At 43.3% G+C, this 20566-nt stretch overlaps 1 protein-coding gene across 2 annotated transcripts in view; it reads left to right on the top strand.

Annotated features, from left to right (window-relative positions):
• Positions 1–20566, top strand: part of LOC124789722 (aminopeptidase N-like) — a 121051-nt gene that overhangs the window by 39759 nt on the left and 60726 nt on the right. The window lies entirely within an intron of this gene.

The following is a 20566-nucleotide window of genomic DNA, read 5'->3' as shown; positions in this document are numbered from 1 at the left end:
ATCATTGGTGTGAATCATTCATACAACTGCTGTTGCCTGACTGATATCTCATCGCAATAACTCGTGAAACGGTACACGTTTCGTAGGACACCCGCCTGCCCACGTGGTTTGTGGAGACGCAATTTCTAGATATCGTGGCCAAGTTGCAACAATATCACACCACACAATCATGAACAGTTAGCATTCTTTAAAACAAACATGAGACCGGACAGTTAGTAATAACGGTAGCCCAACAAACTTTAATGTTCAACCATGTGATCGGCTCCCCACGGACAAAAGATACATAATGCAAAAATAATTTACGAGAAGGCAAAGCTATTAATAATGTTTAGAAAAATGAAAGCTTAAACAGGCATAGCTGAAGGCAAACAGACATTCATACAGAAGCGAGTGCTCACTTCTTATCGACACCTTTGTGTGGCGCTCTTCCGGTGGATCCAAGTCTGCTATAGAAATTTACTAAAAGAAAAATCTGCCAACGTTTTGCATTTCTTGCTGCGACAAGGCAAAGCAATCTTTCAGAGTTGAAAAGCGAGACCAAAAGCTAACAGCTCTCCCCTCGCCAAGTAACCACGCGGTCAGTCTAACTCACCCTTCTTCGACTGGAGCACAGCTGTGGACGTTTCCCGTACCGGCGGCAGACTGCCTCCCTTTTTCATCTCCAGCCTCCTCCACGCTCCGCGTGGCCCGGAAAACCCACAGATTCCATTTCCGCCACCAACCTAACGCAGGTGGATTTCTCACAAGTAGCGCAAACCTCTATGCCTACTTGACCACTACGAGAGTTGCCTATTCTGTATCACTATCGCAGACTTTCTGCAGCAGACTACTCCACCGTCTAGCAGCGTGACACACAACCACATTCATTCAATCACACCACTGTGAGAGTTACGAGAAAAGATAAGCAAGGAAAAGAAAGAGAAATGCTAGTGAAAATGGGCTACCGGACTAATGAAAGGTGGCTACAGGACCCTTTCAAGGGGCTATCAAAAAGTTTCCATTCGAAGGCCCTACAGTCCGCAACTGCTACGCCTACCACGTAATGTAGCCGTGAGCATTGGGACAGTCATCTTACCGACGCACCAGGCTGAGGATACCCGTTTGGTAAAAGACTGCGTTCTGCTGCGCAAAGAAGTCCGTAGCCACCTGCTGCACATCCTCGTCCGACAGGCATGAATGACCATTCCAGGGCTTTCTTAAGGGACAGAAGGCGTGATAATGGCCTGGGGAGAGATCAGGACTACAGGGCGGATCCTCGAGTGTCTCCCACTTGAGTGGGCGTAACTTCAGCGTTACGAGGCACTGTGGTGCTGGCCTCACAGATCGACCGCCGTCTTGTGTCGAATCGTGACCAGCACGGGACTTGGCGCACCATTCCAGAACGGTGGTTTTCGACATTCTTGATTCTCCGATGGATGTCTACGATTGTTTGCCCATCGGGAGTCAAGAAAAGACTAATAGCACGCTGGAGTTGTTTGGACGCATCAAGCAATAACGTCCTCGTAGTTCAAGTTTCTATATTTACCACACCTCGTTGGAAAGACGCGAATGCCACACTAATGCCTTGCTCACATGTCGGTGCTTATATACCCGCATTGGAATCGCACTACGTCGCACATACGGAGACGACTCTGCGACGGTATCGGCTGCGAGTTTCTCAACCTCCGCTATTGGGTGCGGAATTGAAGGTTTCCCGTTAACAGGGCAGGCGTGCACTACACGCAGGTAGCAGCTACTAGGGTAGCGGAGTACGTGTGGCGTGCAAATGGAGCTTTTTTAGGTTACCACTCCCTTGGAATAAAAGGCGATTTGCATGTTAAATCAGCCACAGCGACCTCGGAGAATCTTGGTCCTCGCAGATCAGAGATAGAGAAGATTAATATGATTTTAATAAACTGCAGGAGCATCCCAGAATTAGTATCACCTACTGAAGGTTGTAATGTACAGATAGTATTGGGAACAGAAAGTTGGTTGAAACCAGACGGCAATGACAACGAAATCCTACGTTCAGATTGGAATGTTTATCGTAAGGATAGGTTAGTCTCCAATGGTGGCGGCGTGTTTACTGCAGTAAAAAAATCGATAAAATCTAGCGAGGTTATCACAGATTCCGAATGTGAATTAATCTGCGTGAAATTAAGTATCAGAGAACGGTCAAAAATGGTTATCGGATGCTTTTATAGACCACCTGGGTCAGGATCTGTTGTTGTAGAGCGCTTCAGACAGAACTTGCAGAAAAGCATTAGTAATTTTCCTGATCATTCCGTTATAATAGGGGCTGATTTCAACTTTCCAGGTCTAGATTGGGAGAGTTATGCCATCAAAACTGGTGCCAGAGACAGGGGATCGTGTGGCATTGTTGTCAATGTCTTGTCCGAAAATTACCTTGAGCAGATAGTTGGAGAACTCACTCGTGAGCGTAACGTCTTAGACCTCAAGGCAACAAACAAATCTGAACTTTTTGAATCTGTTAACGTAGAGGAAGGTGTCACTGATCATAAGGATGTGACAGCACCTATGACGACGGGTTCTACAAGGAATGTTAAGAAAAATAGGAAGATATATTTGCTCAGCAAGGGTGACAGGATACAAATTTCAGGACATCTCAGCAGTCAGCATCAAATATTCAGTGATGAGGACTAAAGTGTGGAGAACAAATGGAAAAAATTCAAAGGCATCGTTCAATATGCCCTAGACAAATATGTTCCGAGTAAGGGTGTAAGGGAAGGGAAAGATCCACCACGGTTTAATAGCAGTGTTAGAAAAGCGCTACGTAAAGAAAGAGCACTTCATCTCAGATTCAAGAGCAGTAAAAACCTAGCTGACAAACAAAAGCTGAACGAAGGGAAAATGAGCGTAAGGAGAGCAATGAGAGAAGCGTTCGATGACTTTGACAGTAAGACGTTGTCGACCGACCTGAGTAAAAACTCCAAGAGATTTTGGTCGTATGTAAAATCAGTAAGTGGGTCAAAATCATCTATTCATTCTCTCAGCGACCACACCGGCACCGGGAGGGAAGATAATAGAGAGAAGACCAAAATACTGAATTCGGTCTTCCGAAGTTGTTTCACAGCGGAAGACCATAACACTGTCCCTCCTTTCAATCGCCGTACGAACATCGAAATGGCAGAGACTGAGATAACCGATCGCGGAATTGAAAAGTACTACAATCGTTTAGCAGCGGAAAAGCTTCAGGACGAGATGAGATACCTGTTAGATTCTATAAAGATTATGCGAAAGAACTTGCTCCCCTTCCAGCAGTAATTTATCGTAGATCGCTTGAGCAACGAAAGGTACCTAACGACTGGAAAAAAGCAGGCACAGGTCATTACCGTTTTTAACAAAGGCTGTAAGACAGATCAACACAACTATGGACCTACAACTTCAATCTGTTGTAGAATTTGGAACATATTTTCTGCTCAAGAATTATGACGTTTTTGGAAAATTAACAGCTCCTCTATAAAAATCAACGTGGATTCCGCAAACAGAGATCCTGTGAAACTCAGCTCGCTCTGTGCCTCCGTGAGATCCACAGCGCAGTGGACAACGACGCTCAGCTTGATGCCGTGTTTCTTGATTTCAGTAAGGCGTTTGACACCAAAATTACAAGCTTACGGAGTATCGGAGAAGACCTGCCACTGGATTCAAGGCTTTCTTGCAGATAGAACTCAACACGTCGCTCTAAACGGAATTAAAGCCACAGATGTAAAGGTAATATCCGGAGTACCGCAGGGAAGTGGGGAAGTGGCATAGGATCGCTGATGTTTACAATATATATATATATATATATATATATATATGACCTAATAGAATGCGTCGGATGCTCTTTAAGGCTATTTGCAGATGATGCAGTTGTCTATATCAAAGTAGCAACTCCAGAAGAAAGTAAGATTTTGCAGAACGACCTGCAGAGAGCTGATGAATGGTGCAGACTGTAGCAGTTCACCCTGAACGTAAATAAATGTAACATAATGCGCATACATAGGAAAAGAATGGTTCGAATGGCTCTGAGCACTATGAGACTTAACTTCTGAGGTCATCAGTCCCCTAGAACTTAGAACTACTTAAACCTAACTAACCTAAGGACATCACACACATCCATGCCTGAGGCAGGATTCGAACCTGCGACCGTAGCGGTCCTGCATTTTCAGACTGAAGCGCCTAGAACCGCTCGGCCACTCCGGCCGGCATAGGAAAAGAAATCCACTACTGTACAGCTACACTATTGATGACAAACAGCTGGAGACAGCGTCTGCCGTAAAATATCTAGGCGTAACTGTCCAGAGCGACCTTAAGTGGAATGTCCATATAGAACAGTGGGTAAAGCAGGCGCCAGACTCAGATTCATCGGAAGAATCGTAAGGAAATGGAACTCATCCACGAAAGAAGTGGCCTATTAGGCGCTTTTTCGCCCGACTCTTTAGTATTGTTCATCTATCTGGGATCCCTACCAGATAGGACTGACAGAGAAGTTAGAGAAGATCCAACGAAGAGCGGCGCGTTTCGTCAGGGAATCGTTAAGCTCGCGAGAGAGCGTTACGGAGAATCTAAACGAAATCCACTGGCAGTCGTTATAAGAGAGGCGTTGTGCATCATTGAGAGAGTTACTATTGAAATTTCGGGACAGTACGTTTCAGGAGGAGTCGAACAACATATTAATTAGCCGCACATACATCTCGCGTACTGGCCACGAGGAGAAAATTCGAGAAATTAGAGCCAATACGGAGGCTTACCGACAATCATTCTTCCCACGCTCTATTCGGAGGGATCAGATAGTAGCACTGTAAGTACCCTCCGCCACACACCTTAGGTGGCTTGCGGAGTATGATGTAGATGCAGAGGTACGTGTAACAACGCCCTCAAACGCAATCTTTTTGATCGGTCCTCGTAGAGTAGACAATCCGGCTACCAAATCTGATTAAGGAATATTGTACTTGCTTTTGTTTTTGCAGAATTTTTCTAGTTCTGGGTCACAGCTAAACTGATTGCAGAGCCCCTCAAATCATATTCTGAAACGATTAACACATTTCCATCATATCCTTATATTGAGAATAAAACAGTAACATATCCACTGTTAACATCATCATAAGTTATTCTAGCCATTCACAGGTTCCTGTCACCATTCCTATCTTCATTTGATCCTGAGACTGCTTGCGTCTTATACAACTGGAATAATAATAATAATAAATTGTAGTACTGAAATAATACACCGCAATAACAATGCGTGTTGTTCCTTCCTATTTTGTTCTCTCCGTCCACTCTACCTTCCGTAGGTGTTTTTAGAATTCCTTTTCCTTGGAGTATTTGCCCCACTCAGTTTCCTTTCCTTTCCTTAATCAGTTTTAAGAAAGTTCCTTGTTCCTGTATCATTTCCATTACTTCACTGCTTTTCACTTTATCTACCTATTTTACTTTTTCCGTCCTCCACAAAACCCACATCTCGAATGTTTCTATCTTGTCTGTTTTTCTTTCCTTCAATGTCCACCCTTCACAGATAAGCACCCCACCTGAAGCACTTGACCAACATTTTCCTGAACTCCAATCCAACTTTACTGCATCACAAAAGCTTCTTTTTCAGGAGAGCTAACTTTTCCATTACAGTTCTTCATCTTATTTCTTTTTCACTAGCCTGGTTAGCAGCTAGCAAGCACCCCAAATATCTGTTGGGGGAGAGTGTTGTATAATGGAACACTTTTCAGACATTGGCTCTGTAATAGAAGTCTAATATATTTTCTTATGCCATTCTGAAATGACAACATTCAGTTTATGTGCACTGCATTTTTTTCTGAAATTACAAAAACGATTCCGGAAAAGCAAGGTTTTTCTAAATGTGAAAAACTGTTAAAACATACAACATTGTCATCCATCCAGGAACAAATATTCTATTAAAATTAAATAATACTGCAATCGAGAAAATCTTCTCAATTTGTATTTAATAAATAATGTGTTACATTTTTATTCTGCTTCAAGCCAATAATCAGTAAGGGGGAAGAAGTATTCTCAAAAACCAGTTACAAGATAGAAACATTTTGAAATATAAGCCATTGGTAACTAACACAAATATCCATTGTCGAGATTGGGAAAATTGCAGAAGTCATTAAAGGAACTTTGTTCGTTTGGCAATATCATGTGTCCCATGGTAGAAGTCCTTTCAATTCGATGTGCAAAATGGTGCATGACTGGCGAAGTATGGCTTAACTGTCCACACGGTTTGTAGCTAGTTTTACGAATATACAGAGTTTTCCTTACGATAAAACTCTGTACTCCAAGAGCAGACACAGAAGAAAGCCACTGCGACCATCTGGAAACCGTTAGTTTTTACATTATGATGCGGTACCATAATCATAAAACTTTCATGCTAACTGACTCTGGCTGCGGAAGCGTACACAGTTATAAATATCTTCCAAATAGCTTTAATATGTATATCATACGGCATTTAACGTGTAGCACTCATAATATTTACAAAGGCTGCACAGTACACAACCTCGTATCTCACAACTATAAAAACAACAGAAAATGCTTAAGCTGGTTTGTTGTGCATGTTCCTTCATGTGATTCTAAAATTGGTCACTACACTGAAACACCGATGAGGAAATAACATGTCTTTCTGTAAACAATATCCTCCAGGTACGACACTTTCTCTTACAGTGCGATAAGTTCAACTTGACCTTCTGTTGTTTTCACTTTCATATTTTCTTTGTCATGTGCTATACATCTTAGTTTAATTTGTATTAGTTTCAGTTCTGTTCTCTTGCAATGCTTCTTAAAGACTGCATAGTGTTCTTTGAAAAGATATTGTTCTACCTTCAAGCAGTACAGTGTCATCAGAAAATCTGACGCAGTTGATCTTGTGGCCTCCTAAACATACTTCTTTTTCCTATACATACTACTTCTAGCATCTTCATTACCTAGTCTTTGATAAACGTGGTAAACAGAGTGGCTGAAAGACAACAGCCCCTATTAATGCTTCTTCCGAATTCAAATCTAGCTTCAATGCCATTTTTAAGCTTCATCGCTGGTTGCTTCTTTGTGTATTAGTCCTTACTTAGTCTCTTGGCCTTCCAATTCGCTTTCTGACCAATTGGTTAGGTTGACAGACGCTTCGCAGCCGTGTGGTTTCGTGTGTCTCCCACTTAGCAGTGACACGAGCATGGACCTTAATACTCCCAAATGTGACGTACACAACATACATTTCTTGGTCTTTCTTCTTTAGTTTCACCGTTATTACTGTTAAACATAAATTATCGTGAAACCGCAGGCTGACTACTTTGCTTTGTAGAGGAAGAGGCACAATCGTATAGCGTTCTTATTTAATTGACTTTTGTATGACTGTTAGTTATAATGGTTTCGTATTATTTCATTGCACGTATACTTCGCATGTGCTTTGTTCACTTTACCTTCGTTAGGCTGAAGTGCAACAGTTACAGCCATCACTTAGCTAACAATAATATATTTGATATTGTTTCAACAGCATGTGATCAGTAAAAATTGTGCCATAGCGTATATATTATTTAAATGCATGGCATTAAGTCTGTAAATATTTATTTTATTGATTTTTAATAGGTATTACATTAATCTGAAACTACCATTTACATTGTTTTATACTTTAGAAGAACCCTTGCATTTTTTGAGCTTGGTAAGGACAGCAAACGTTTGTAAAAAATAGAATTAATTGTATTATATATTCTGAGGAAAACGTGATACGTTTGTGCCGCACTTCATCTTAATCTGAGAGCGGCGTTCCAGCAGTTTTACATTAACTCATGATGACGCTATGATTTTTTCTGTAGGTTGTCGCAATAAAGGTTTCTGTTCCCTTCTTATTTTGGTAAAAATCGCTATTCAAATTGATAGCTCGACAAAGCATTGTACCTTAAAACATCTGTCAGTGCTAGCTAAGCAGACAGTGGAAAGTGGGCGTGGTCTGGATTTCACGTGATAGCAGAGATAAACCTTGTCACGCCCACTTTCCACGGTATTTAGGCCGCTCTTCGACGTCCGACTCGTCAGTTGGAAAGACTCAGCACAACCAGTAGCACCTCCGAAGATGTCCAACGTAGCCTTGGACGAAACGTCAGGGATAGAAGAGCTCCATGGACCTTGAGCATTTTAGCCACCAACAGAAAAGGAGATTTTGCGCTATTTTATGTAGTGAACTCTTGTTTAACCAGTAGCATGCAAGGATGTTGTTTCCAAGTGGATGGCGTTGTCGCACGTCAGCAAAATGCCGAGCTGTAAGCTGCACTTCCTTCCACCGGACTAGAGGCCTTGTGGCATACTGCGCCATATTAAGAACATTCTTTACCCATTACATCATATGTGTTAGACACATCTACCCTTAACTTTTTTCAAAGCTGGAAATTCTCGTAGACAATAATAAGTTTGGGAAACTAATGAGTCTGGAACACCTTTCCCAGCTCGTAATAAGCTCCCTCAGTTTCAAACCTGTTACTACGTAAAATAATTTTCTTAGCTATTCTCAATCACATTTTATCAATTCTCACATTTTATTAATAACTGGTCTATCATTTTTTTTTTTTTGGGTCATCAGTCTACTGACTGGTTTGATGCGGCCCGCACAAATTCCTTTCCTGTGCTAACCTCTTCGTCTCAGAGTAGCACTTGCAACCTACGTCCTCAATTATTTGCTTGACGTATTCCAATCTCTGTCTTCCTCTACAGTTTTTACCCTCTGCAGCTCCCTCTAGTACCATGGAAGTCATTCCCTCATGTCTTAGCAGATGTCCTATCATCCTGTCCCTTCTCATTATCAGTGTTTTCCACATATTCCTTACCTCTCCGATTCTGCGTAGAACCTCCTCATTCCTTACCTTATCGGCCCACCTAATTTTCAACATTCGTCTATAGCACCACATCTCAAATGCTTCGATTCTCTTCTGTTCCGGTTTTCCCACAGTCCATGTTTCAAATGGCTCTGAGCACTATGCGACTTAACTTGCGAGGTGCCGGGGCTAGCAGTGTTTTTTAACACTCAATTCTTAGAGAAATTACATATGTACATGATGCTCTAAGCCCCCCCTATTCTAACTCCAACTTTTTCTGTTGCACAAGGATAAAAAAAATACGCGAACTGACTCTAATCAATCCTGCCAGTGGAGTAGAAGAGAGTTTGGCACCTGCAATAATTTAATTTGATAAATAAGTTAATTAAACGAAGGTTTCATTAACATAGTGAGGAATGATGGGGTTGCTCTACCTATTAACAGAATGAAAGTTCTGTCCAAAATAACAATATGATTTATTAAGACTAAACACAAAATAATAAACAACAACACATGAAACATTAACAATACATCAAATTGGCTCTAATTGGATACTTCAACAAACGCTGTGAATGTGAAGTTGTCCCTAAACTAGATTGTGAGGATTATGACAAAGTGATATGTGCAGCCAATTCCTAGCAACTCAATTCTTAGAGAAAACACATAGCCAACCCAACATTAATTGCTGCTACCCAAGACAGAACAAAGTTAGAAAAAGACGAACAGGCGCGCTCTGCTGAGCTCTGATTATCACCTAGGAAAATCCCTATCTGCCGGTGCTGCGGACATACATTACCAAACCGACTTCTTGACTCCCAGGACACGATCTGCCGTACCGGAGCCGTTGGCTGGTTGCTTCGACGTCCTCGACCGATAGGCGAGAGCCAACTCATCACAAGAGCACCCGTACCAAAAACCGAACACAGAACATTCCCGCCCCCACGACAGTGGCCGTGGTTAAACGTTCCAATCAGCAACTCGAAAACCGGCGGAAAATTCCACTCCATTGCCGGAACGCTACCATTCCACCAATGGAGATCCTTGGCGCCAATTTCTGCGCCGATCTTGCTACGTCACGGAGCTATGCCCTGAGCAAGCCAATCACAGTTTCTATTTTGCAGAAAGTGCGGGAATTTTCCCGCCACAGCTGCCTGGGCACACAAGTCATTCCCACGCCTCGCTGGTAGCCCGCCAGAAAGTGTTTTCGCTAAGTTTCTGCGAAGTAACAGAACCTCTAGCCCAGCCGCTACTTCAAGCTCTGCGGGTGTGCCTCTTGACAATGTCGGTGTCTGCAAAGCATTCACTCGACTTCCTCACACCCATCGGCTTAAAGCTTTCCAGATCAGCAGAGCCCGCCTGTCACCGGACCACCCGGGTGACGAGAGACGCTGCGTGGGAAGTCCGCGTGTGAAGGAATAGCAACTTTCCACCGCATGCAATTAGAGAGGAGAATCGTAAGATAGAAATATGAGAGGGGGCTCATGCCACCTCTCATAGCCCCTACGCCATTTTAGATTGTAATTGGTGAGCGGTTGGCTCACTGAGGAGCAAGGTAGTGAGTCAATCGCCCAAGAACAATCTCGCAAACTGGCTGCACATGCCGCACTCTATAAAGAAAATAATTGCAACTGAAATATGCAGCTCTTAGAGGGAGGATTATTTATGATGTAGCCAACTTCACCTTCTTAATATGGAACACTAACACTCACATCACACATCCATACCCAGGGAGCCCCTTCCAAACACCGATTCACACAGACATTCACTCTCTAAATATGGCCCGGGCATGTGAGCCAAATATGGAGCAATTTATTCTTTACAATCAGAGTTGGAGTGCTCCGCAATTAAATGCCCAAGATGTTACAACAATTTTAATCATTAAACTAACCTGAACTCACTCACACATGATACTATTTAAGTTAACAATCTCTTTGTGAGCTTTCAGAATCTAATTACAACCTCTGATTCATTCTGTCTCCCTGCAGCAAGAATAACCTTTACAAAATGTTCCCTGAACTGATGGTCCATTCACAATGACAGTGGTGGTATCTGCTTCAGTTTATGGGGACTTCAGGCACACTGTTTCCATACACTCAACAATAAATACAAGATACAAAAAAAACATGGTGTGGAGAACAATACAGTAATTTGTAATAAGAATTACAGTGTAAAACAAACACATACAAGGTATCACATACATTACAAAAACAACACTAGAGAAAGAAATTTAAAAAAAACAAGGTTCATGGGACATTAAGTTGTGCGTGCACGTTGCACACTGTTCACGACTGTGCTGAGAATGAGGCACCAAATCACATTGTTAGAAATGTTCGAAGCACTTCACAAATTCATTAGTTTCTCTGAGGGGGTTGGCATGTTGAGTCATATGCATTGATGCACGTGGTTCCATGTCTTGAGCATTGGAGGGGGGCTTTTGGGATGGGGCCACAGTACTGACATCACATAGGGCTAAACGTCGGGTGTTGTTGCTACGTTGTTGCAACAGCAATAGGGAGTGCTGGAGCGTCTGCAGTACGCTGTTGAGATTGTAGTCAGACCCACGCATATGATCACGGCAGTACGGTAGGAAAACACAGTGATATGCTCTCCTCATGTCGATTAATTGTCTCTGAGGTCTACGTGTTGGGATACATCACTAGTCTAGGTCTCTTCTCTCGCTGGACAGTACTTTACGTTTCCCAATATTGCAGTTCGACGAGGGATGATGGCACGTGGAGTGACTCCACAAGTGTGTGAGGTCATCCATACAGGATCGAACTAGGAGCGACGATTGCTAAAACTGCTCTCTAATAGAGAGGAGAAGTTAGAAATGAGACCATACATTTGTTAGTGTGGCACGATACTGCTTTGTGTATGCAGATCGGCCAATGCTAGTGAGTTGTAAAAACCCAAACAGGTGAGTATATAGCGTCCCTTTCTGTCCTGAGGCACATGATATGTGATCTTCTTCGTGTACTCACGACAACGTGGCCTGCCGCAGGGAATCCCTCCAAACGGCCGCCGCGACCGGAGAGCTAGCGGGCTGTCGCGCGTGGGTCGCGTGTCAGTGTCAACAGCCAGCCTCACTTTCGCTTGTGGCCCGGCGAGGATCCCGCCTAATCCCTCAGGTACACGGCCCGGTGACTGTCAGCTTGTAGGACCGGACGCCCTCGCTCCCCTCACGTCAGGTAGCGCGCCCTCCTCCTGCAGGTAGCCGATGACCTCCGGCTGGCCTCTGGATTGCCACGATCCCCGTCATCTGCACAATTCTTACAAAAATCCTATGCCTAACTTTTCCCCATGACCTTCTATTTTATAATAAATTTACATAACGATACATTGATGGTCTGTCATTTCAGACACTGTAATTTTAATTTTATAGTTATTTATCTGTAGCTATCATAACAAAAAATGGAAATAATTTATCTTGATATTTGTGTAGAGACCGATCTCAGTATTGTACATGGTGTGTGATAACTGATGTTATGTAATGGATGAACCACTAAATGTGCGGGCCCGCACTAATATTACTATTAATTATATAGATCGACAGTAGACATGCTCAAGAATTAACTACCATTTGCCAACGATCTACATTCCATGTCTTTTAATTAAATTATGTTGTTACGCAGGTCTAAGTTTTACTGAGCTATAAAGAACATGCAACTATGCTACTTTCGCTCGCCAGTCTTCCCTCCATCTCGGGTGTGTGGTTTGATGACCTGAAAAATAGCATCCCAACAGGCGCGCGCCACACTTGTGGTAGAAAACCCCCACAATATTAATCTAGTTATTGTTAAATCCTACAGTTTAACTTATCCTAGTATAACGTACTTTCCCTTTTATTTATTTATTTATTTATTTTATTTATTTATATTTTTTTTGTTTACCTTATACAATACTCTTACATAATTCCTGTTACGTTGAGATGTCTCGCTGCTCGCCGCTATTGACGACAGTGATGTGCGCGCCGTACGACATGACATCCAAGTTTTCATTACGCCTCACTGAAACTCCGGAGACTGGGTTAGCCATGGCTATACAAGACAATAAATTTATAGTTGAACTTAATTTTGTATGTGATGCAGTCTTAGCAATGAAAGCGCACCTTTCCAGAGGCAATGTAATTTGACCCAGCCAAGTCTGGTTCCTGTTGAGGATTCAGTCGCCCACCACACGCCAGCTACACAGTATGTCACGAATATCCTAGTATGAGTCACTGGTTATTCATCTGTGACAGTCGCAAGCAGCATGCTAAATCCCCAACCAGCACATTGGCATGGTAGGCTTTATGCCCGCATTTCTACCGTCTAGGGCACCATTGGAGTCAAACGCTCACAGGTTCACCCCGACTTGCAAGACAACGATGCTGGCGCAGCTCTGCAAAAACTATACTGCCAATATTCATCCTCAAAATCACGCAATATACCACAATCTTGCGGTGCACTGACGCGTGCCTGCAAGCATTGGTATGAACGTCTCACGAACTGGCTGTGGCCGCTATGGAGCGTATCACGACTTCTCAGAACGCTTCTAAGAGCACGTTCTTGTATGCGCCCGTTTGTGCGACGTCTTTATCCCTTAACATGGACACCAGATAGGAAAGGACAAAAACATTGCTCATGGAAAGGTAGTGCCTCTTATCGCAACGACAGAGGAGATCCCGAACATAGACAAAAATTAACAGCAGTACATTCTTATGCGAGAAAACGCAGCGTGTTATTACTTTAATTAACAATCTTAATCTATTAATGCGACGAGTATTGTTCCCCGAAGAAAAGTTCATATCTTTGCCTATTCTACTATGTACACCACTTACACTACTACTATAGCAAGGTTCATGTATTTGCCCATTCTACTATGTACACCACTTACACTACTACTATTCCACGAACTCCTTTATGTGAGAGATGTGGTGGAGTCCTATGGACTTCTTTCCTTTCAGCGTCTCCAATTCATAAGCATTGTGATGAGCTGCTCTCCTTATACGGTACGGGCCGTTGTAAACAGAATAGAATTTTTGGCATTTCATTTTTTGTTTGTTCGAAAGTCGGAAAGACTTAACGAGCACCTTTTGTCCAATTTGGAAGTGTCGTAGACGAGCTCCCCTGTCGGCACGTCTCTTCCTGACCTCTGCTGCAGCCCGTATCCTCTTGAGAGCCAAATCCACTATGGCTTGGTGCTACGTTCGCGATCTTGGTGGGAAGTTTACGACCTTGGTTATCAAGTCCTTAGGAATCCGGTTTTTCAGTACTGTAATGGGTGCCAATTTTGTTATCCCATGGGGTGCCTCATTGATCACCTCCTGGAACTCTTTAAGGAAAACGTCCCATGTCGTGTGCTGTTTGTTACAGTACAACCGGCACAAGTTTCCGAGTTCTTTAATAACCCGTTCTGCAGCATTCGAGCTCGGATGGTGCGAAGATATAAAAATGGGATCAATTTTACATCGACGCAACGTCTCCTTCCAAGTTTTTGACTTAAACTGTGGCCCGTTATCAGAAATAATTTTACTCACATGACCAACCTGTTGTAGGAAATCCCGGATTAGGGCTCGTGATACAGTTCGTCCTGTCGCCCTCTTCAGTGGCGTAAAGGTAACGTATTTGGACGTTAGTTCAACAAACACTAATACGTAAGTATATCCTCTTCTTGTTCTTGGCAAAGGTCCCATCAAATCTGTTGCTGCTAATTGTCTTAATTTTGTCGGTACGATTGGGTATAATGGTGCCTGCATGCTCACAGTGGTGTGCTTAGCCTTTTGGCAGTCTTTACACACCGACAGTACCCTCCGTATTCGACGCTCCATGTTTCGAAAGTAACACATGGTCCTTAGCTTGAGATTGCACTTGCGTGGTCCGAAGTGTCCATAGCTGAGGTGAGTATGCCATATAACCTTGTTTATTAGGTGTTCAGGGATGCATACCCCCCATTCAGTGTCATTGGCATAATTTCGGTGGAAAATTATGCCTTTCTGCAAGAGGTAGAACTGCCTGATGGTGGCGTGTCTTCTGTCTATCCATTTCTGTTTCAATAACACTAGGGCAGGGTCCTTGTCTTGCTCCTTCTTGATGTCCTGCATACTACAGGTAATAAAATTTTCAAAGGCTACTTTCTGCATATAAAAAAGGCAGTAGTGATTTTCCTCCAGATCTTCTTCCATGTTGTGCTCAAATCCGATCGGTGACCGTGACAAGGCGTCTGCAATAATGTTCTGACTGCCGGGAATATATTCTATCGAAAAGTTGTACTGCTGCAGATATGATGCCCACCTAATGAGCCGCCTGTGATTAAGCTTTGCAGTCATCAAGAACTCGAGTGCCTTGTGGTCTGTGTAGACCCTCGTCTTGCGACCAAACAGAAGGTATCTGAATTTTTCAAACGCCCATACAATAGCCAGCGCCTCTAACTCGGTTACTGAGTAATTCCTCTCACTCTTGGCTAGTACTCTGCTACCAAACGCAATTGTCTTCCACACCCTGTTTCCTTCATGTACATAGTCTTGGAACACCATGACACCCAGACCTGAGTATGAACTGTCCGTTACTATGCAAAGCTCTTCTGCTAAGTTAGGGTGTGATAGGATGGGTGCTTGTAATAATGCGAATTTTAATGCTTTCCATTCGGATTCGGCCGCCTCATCCCATTCCCAAGGAATCTTCTTTCCTGTAAGTTGATGCAACCTAGGACTGCTCTGAGTTTTGACATGTATAAAGCGGTTGTAAAAATTTATGATCCCCAAGAACCCCCTTAACTGCTTCTTTGTCGTAGGAATGGGAAACTTTTCAATCGCTTCGATCTTTTCGGGATTTGGCGCAATGCCCTCACCCGTGATGATATGTCCTAGAAATTTGACAGAGGACGTCCCAAAATTCGATTTTTCGATATTGATAGTCACTCCGTATTCCTTGAATGTCGCAAGGAGTTCACCGAGGACCGCATTGTGCTCTCCCCAAGATTTCTCCGCGATCAGCAAATCGTCCACATAGCTGGTGACATGACGTTTCAAATTATCGCTTAGTATGCCGTCCTGTCCCCGAATGAATGCGGCAGACGAAATGTTCAAACCAAATGGGAGACGACGAAACCGGTAACATCTTCCAAATGCTAAAAAGGCTGTGTACTGTCTGCAATTTGGATGGAGCTCGATCTGCCAGAAACTCGATTTTAGATCAACTGATGAGAAGATTGATATTCCATGGAAATTTTGTAAGAGTTCCTCCAGTCGTTCCGGTCTGTCTGTTTCGGGTTCTATTATGGTATTAATTTGTCACGAGTCCAAGACTAAACGAATACTACCATCTGCCTTCTCGACTACTCTTAACGGGTTATTATAGGCTGAAGTCGTAGGTTCTATTATTCCTTCACTCAGCATTCGCGCAATTTCAGCTGCTACTTTCTGTCGATATGCCAAGGGGATTGGATAGGGTGGCACACGAAACTGGTTGTGCGGACGTACACGAAATTCATATTGGAAGTTCTTTATTGATCCTGTCTTGGGAAGGAAGACCTCCGCATGTTCTACTAGTAATTTATGAAGTTCTTTGCGGTGGTCGCACCTTATATTCTTTATTGCTTCCACTTTTTCTTCTATTTTCTCCTTTATTTCTCCCATTATTCCGACTTCATTCTCATCCGTGTCCTCTCCCCTACCCGCAACGTCGACCTGTTCTTCCTTTCTGTCTTTCAGACACGCATAGTTTATCCGTACACAGTTAGACGGTAGTTGAGCTGGGATCAGCTGGTCGTCGAACTTAATGTGGATGGGATTCCCTTTCCTCAAAACCACCTCACCTCGTCCTAGATCAACTATCGCTTCATGTTCATTTAGGAAGTCCGTTCCTATTATCATGTCGATCGCCAGATTTGGCACGATCCAGAAGTTAGACTCTATTTTGTGTCCTTGGCAGGAGAATTCCAGTCTTGTTTGTTGGGTGACCTCCGTACATTTACCCGCTAATGCCCCTTTTATTTTGGTTTTCTTAACCGATAGGACAGGCCAGTCCATCTCCTGAGAGCACCTCTTGTATGCTGCCTCAGATATTGCTGTTATGTAGCTTCCACTATCTATTATCGCATTCATACTCTTTTCAGCTATTGCTACTGTGATAAGAGGCTGCCGATCTTGTCGAGGAGTTGCTTTATGTTCCTCGAGCAGGATTTCTGATAAATCTTCGTAATGTATCATCCGTAGTTGGCCAGGTCCGAGATTACGTGCGAAATTCCGGCGGCCTGTGTTCGCACTAGTCTGGCGTCAATCCCTTGTTAAGCTCCCCCTCCTCTGACGTGCATTAGGATTTGCGGGTCTAGTTTCAATCTCCTGGTTCCACTGTTGTCCTTGGTTTCGCTCTCTCCAATTACGGTCGCTTTGCCGTTCGTTATTCCTCCTATCCCAGATTCCTTGTCTAGATTGACCCCGCTCCCTGACGTTCTGGTTTCCGTGTCTTTGGTTTCCATAACCTTGAATAGCGTAACCTTGACTTCCGTAACCCTGGTTTCCTAACTGACCAGTGCGATTATGCGATCTGTTGTCGTCTTCCCTTCCTGGCCCGTGGTATTTGTTACTTTGCCCCTTCTTCCTGTCCTTTGCGTCTTCTTTATCAAAGACTACTTCGAGTTCGCGCAATAGACTCTTGAATGCTTCTATGTCAGATCCACACTTGCCGACAAGTGTCTGTTGGTACCTAACTGGCAATTTGGAAAAGCAAAATTTAATGATTTCTCCGTTGCTATATGGACTATCTAAAAATTGATTCTTCTTGAGTAACTCATCAAGAAATTTGGTTGCGCTCCTATACCCGGACACTTCCAGTTCAGGACAAAATATTATTTCCTCTTTAATCCTGTCCTGCGTTTCCTTTGACTAGTAGGTCCGCAGGAATGCACCAACAAATTCCTGATAAGTCCGACACGTCACTGCTACACCCCGCATCTTTTCCGCGGCTTGGCCTTCGATGTGTCCACACATGAATTCTAATTTTGCCTGGGTTGGCCATGATGTCGGTAATGAATTTGTAAACTGCATCACCCAGCTCTTCGGATGCATTGACCCTCCATTTTCTTTGAACTTCTGGAATTTAAGTATCGACAGGAAATGATTCTGATCAAAATCCTGTCTGATCCTTGCACTGGTGTTGTCACTCGTTTCCGATACTTGCACGTCTGCTGAGTGTCCTGTTCTATCTTGGTGATAACTGTGATGTGCTACCTCTGTATCACAGTGGAAGTGGCACTCAGAATTCACAAGTGGGCTACAATTATTGGAGCTATTACTCACTGTTTCTGCGTGTGCATTGTTAGTTCCGCACTCGGTCATTGGGCTAGAGCACGGCGGGCTTTTCCTCGGAGACACAATTCTGTGTACTCCATCATTGGTATCCGAACGCGCAGTGCTCGTGTGCCCGTTTTGCTCTAGTTTTGCTATCCGACTCTCTACTTCTTCCATTCATTTCGTGTTGTTCGCAACCGCGATATTACCCTGAGTTTTTAAGAACGCTAGGGATTTTGAGTGGGATTGTGTTGTACGTCGCAAGCGCCCTGCGAGTTTAGAAGTTGCTTCCGCGACTTTCAGTGCCCCTATTGCTGCCGTTTTGGCCAGGCCTGCTACTTTTTGTGCAGCCATTGACATTTGTTTTACTTCTCCACATTCTTTCTTTATTGTTAGTAATTCCCCACGAATTTCCCCTATATGCGAAATTATTGCCTCAGTGTCCTTCTTACGCTGTTCGTCAGCTTCTTCTTTCTCCTTCTTACGTTGTTTCTCCTCTTCTTCCTTCTCCCTCTTACGCTGTTCGTCAGCTTCTTCCTTCTCCTTCTTACGTTGTTTCTCCTCTTCTTCCTTCTCCCTCTTACGCTGTTCGTCAGCTTCTTCCTTCTCCTTCTTACGTTGTTTCTCCTCTTCTTCCTTCTCCCTCTTATGCTGTTCGTCAGCTTCTTCCTTCTCCCTCTTACGTTGTTTCTCATCTTCTTCCTTCTCCTTCTTACGTTGTTCGTCAGCTTCTTCTTTCATTGATCGTAGGAAGCTCAGTATAGGGTTAATGTCATCATTTTGATACTCGTCACACATGGGTGATGTAACTCTGGACACCTGGGCGCTAGAGCTCTGACGTGGCCGAGCTGGCCCCTGTCTGCTCTCGTTCGTTTGATTATAAACTTCTGCTACCGTCTCGATCTGTGTGTCTCTGTTTCATCCTCTACCTCACTATCATAATCACGGCCGCAACGCTGCTCTAAGATCGCGTCCAAATCACCTTCCTCATCAATGACCCTGGCGTCCTGTCCTGCTAAAAATGTGCCCATCTCATCTCCGAACCTATTCCCGTCGGTAAACTGCCCCTTATCCATTATGCTATCCTCTTTTGTTTTAGCGTCGCTCGATAATAGTCGTGCCTTACTTCTCGTTATCATTCATGAAAAACAAATTTATCTAAAATGCACAATAAAATTAATCTACTTCATATATTTTTACACATAGACATAAAGTTTCAACAACGTCGCTCCAACGCTGTAATTATACGCACGATTTGTTGTGGTACAGAAACCGCACACAAACCCAACAAAGTGTGACGTGATACGGACACACCATCAAAGGAACACAAAAACAATGACCAAAAAAAAATATATATACACTGAAAACAAAAACAGTAATCATGCGCCGCTACTTAAAACTAAACGCGGAACTACCAGAAAAAAACGTGGGTATCAATCAATAAAAAAAATTAAGCAAAAAAAATTCTGAGTGTCCCTACTACTAATAATACTTGCTTATCAGAAGATTCACAGGGAAGATCCGAGGCTAAGGGTCGCCATTTTATGCGAGGTGCCGGGGCTAGCAGTGTTTTTTAACACTCAATTCTTAGAGAAATTACATATGTACATGATGCTCTAAGCCCCCCCTATTCTAACTCCAACTTTTTCTGTTGCACAAGGATAAAAAAAATACGCGAACTGACTCTAATCAATCCTGCCAGTGGAGTAGAAGAGAGTTTGGCACCTGCAATAATTTAATTTGATAAATAAGTTAATTAAACGAAGGTTTCATTAACATAGTGAGGAATGATGGGGTTGCTCTACCTATTAACAGAATGAAAGTTCTGTCCAAAATAACAATATGATTTATTAAGACTAAACACAAAATAATAAACAACAACACATGAAACATTAACAATACATCAAATTGGCTCTAATTGGATACTTCAACAAACGCTGTGAATGTGAAGTTGTCCCTAAACTAGATTGTGAGGATTATGACAAAGTGATATGTGCAGCCAATTCCTAGCAACTCAATTCTTAGAGAAAACACATAGCCAACCCAACATTAATTGCTGCTACCCAAGACAGAACAAAGTTAGAAAAAGACGAACAGGCGCGCTCTGCTGAGCTCTGATTATCACCTAGGAAAATCCCTATCTGCCGGTGCTGCGGACATACATTACCAAACCGACTTCTTGACTCCCAGGACACGATCTGCCGTACCGGAGCCGTTGGCTGGTTGCTTCGACGTCCTCGACCGATAGGCGAGAGCCAACTCATCACAAGAGCACCCGTACCAAAAACCGAACACAGAACATTCCCGCCCCCACGACAGTGGCCGTGGTTAAACGTTCCAATCAGCAACTCGAAAACCGGCGGAAAATTCCACTCCATTGCCGGAACGCTACCATTCCACCAATGGAGATCCTTGGCGCCAATTTCTGCGCCGATCTTGCTACGTCACGGAGCTATGCCCTGAGCAAGCCAATCACAGTTTCTATTTTGCAGAAAGTGCGGGAATTTTCCCGCCA

The sequence above is a fragment of the Schistocerca piceifrons genome, chromosome 3, assembly GCF_021461385.2.
Source record: "Schistocerca piceifrons isolate TAMUIC-IGC-003096 chromosome 3, iqSchPice1.1, whole genome shotgun sequence".
NCBI lineage: Eukaryota > Metazoa > Arthropoda > Insecta > Orthoptera > Acrididae > Schistocerca > Schistocerca piceifrons.
Note: the sequence above shows the minus strand (reverse complement) of the source record. Positions and strands in the feature narration are given on the sequence as shown.